The sequence below is a fragment of the Phoca vitulina genome, unplaced genomic scaffold (genome assembly GCF_004348235.1).
Source record: "Phoca vitulina isolate PV1807 unplaced genomic scaffold, GSC_HSeal_1.0 scaffold8, whole genome shotgun sequence".
Lineage (NCBI taxonomy): Eukaryota > Metazoa > Chordata > Mammalia > Carnivora > Phocidae > Phoca > Phoca vitulina.
This window is the reverse complement of record NW_022589711.1, coordinates 13,972,754-13,975,119: the sequence shown is the minus strand read 5'-3', so window position 1 is coordinate 13,975,119 and position 2,366 is coordinate 13,972,754. Positions and strand designations below refer to the sequence as shown.

The 2,366-nt window shown below is 33.6% G+C and overlaps 1 pseudogene; it reads left to right on the top strand.

Moving 5' to 3' along the window:
- The first annotated feature begins 260 nt into the window (after positions 1-260).
- On the top strand, positions 261-413 carry LOC116634215 (annotated as a pseudogene).
- Positions 414-2,366: the final 1,953 nt, after the last annotated feature.

The following is a 2,366-nucleotide window of genomic DNA, read 5'->3' as shown; positions in this document are numbered from 1 at the left end:
GGGCATTGACATCATGTTCTCCCATTTGGAGGCATATTAACCAGAATGATTCATCCATTCGTTCTGTTATTATTTATGCATGCATGTATTCAAGCATTTGTCAATCGTTTGCTTACCACTCACCTTGACCTGAGCAATGCTGTTGGTGTGGAAATGTTTTGGTGAACAAAACAAAACAAAATATAATCATCTTGTTTATGCTTTTTAAGTAAAGGTTTTTTTAGTTTGGTTTTGTTGTTTTGTTAATAAACAATTACTTAATCGCTTCTCGGCCTTTTGGCTAAGATCAAGTGTAGTATCTGTTCTTATCAGTTAAATAAACAATTACTTAAATATGTGATTTACAAAAAGAGAGTGGATCTAACATCTTAATGGGGAAATTCTCTACAAGATCCTTCTCTGTTTTAACTCCTACTTACTAAAACATTAAGCTCTAAGTCTCTAATCTTACCACTATAAATCATGAAATTATTTCATGCTATAAACATCCAGGAGAATGAATCCAGAAAAATAACAGGTGGCAGTGAAAATGTATTTGTACATCTAATATGCAGCCATGGCAGTAAATCAAGACACAAATGTTGCCTGGTGGGAGGAAAGAGCATTCAAAGACAAAGACAGAAAACAGCAGTGTTGTAGACAGACTTCAAGATGGCCCCATGATCTCTACCTCTTTGTGTTAATGCTCTTGCATAATCGCCACCTCTTCCACACCATCCTGACCTTGAACTTGGGCAGGACTTGCTTCTAACCAATGATATAGCAAAGGTGATGGGATGTCACTTTCATAAAAGTTGCCTTATATAAGATTCTGTCTTGCTCGCAGACTCTTTCTAGTCTCCCTCTCTTTCTTTGTTGGCAACAAGGAAGCTGTCATGAATCTTAAAATCACAATGAAGTGAATGCTGCCAATAGCCACAGAAGTGACAAAGCAGAAGCTTTCCTAGTCATTTCTCCAAATGAGAAACCAGACCTTGCCAACACCTAGACTGCAGCCATGGGAGATCCTCTGCAGAGAGCATAGCTAAACAAGGTTGGAAAGTTGACCCACAGAAACTCTAAGATAATACATGTGCATTATTTAAAGCTATAAATTTTGCGGTAGTTTGTTACACTGTATACAAAAACAATACAACATGTGTAGCAATCTCTGAGCTTTCACCACATGAGCCACAAAAATGAGAGAAAGGAAAAAATAAAGGAGACCTGTTTTGTGCACTGAAAGCTGAGTTATAAAAAAAAAATGGTAGGAAAAAATAAAGAAGGTCCTACTCTCCAAGTCAGTGGTCTACCCAAGTAGACAATATCTCACCTTTATAAACCTAATTATGTTGCTCTTGTGGTTTCAAATTCTTACATGGTTTCCATTTATTTTTTATAACAAAATCATCAGAAAATTTCATAAAAGTCTGTATGGAGTTCTCACCCTATCTTATCAAGCACTCTTTGTGCTTCAGCCACACTTCTCTTTTCTCAGGTCTGAGAAAAAAAAAAAATACTCATTTTTCACAAGATCTCATGCTTCTAATATCTTGAACTAGGTTCTCTTTACTTTGCCTGATAAAATTTTACTCACTTTTTATACCTTTATAACCAACTTTTGCTTCTTAATGGATACTTTCTATGATCCTTAAGGCTAGGACAAATGCTCTATTTTAATTCTTATTATATCATATTTCTCTATGATATCTCTTCATGATATCTTGCTCTATAAAATCTATATCTCATTGCAACATCATAGAGGGTAAGGAAATGAGTGGAAAAGCAAGAAAAAAAAACAAGGGCTTGAAGATTATTTGTTTATAGAAACTAAGTATCGAAGTATGACTCATTGTAGTATTAGGTAAATATTAATTAATTATTATGTACTAAATAATGGCAAGGAGACTGCTTTTCACAGTGACAAACCTCTGAAGTCATTGGGAGATTTAGAAGATGAAAACTTCCAAAGACTTCTGATGGCAACTCAAATGTTTCACAATCCATTTACTGTGGCAATCAGTATAAGCATGTCTCCAGAAAAACTTATTATATTAGTCATTCAAAGTATTTAGGGTCATTTTAACATATGTTAAGAATATTAAATTCAAGGAAATATAAAACACATATTACAATAGTCTGGTTTGCTTCCAGCACAGCAAATGTATACTTAAAGAAGTAATACAGCATTTTTAGACAGTTGCAGATTAGTATGATTCAGTGAAGTATCCTTTCTCTGAAACTTGTGTTTTTCTTTTTTTTCTTAAATATATATAATAAAAACTGACCTTTCATTTCACAAATATTTTTCAATCATGTACGATGTTCTAAGAATTATGCTTTAAATTTAATTTGGGGCAATTCTGTTTTTCACAAAAATAGTACAC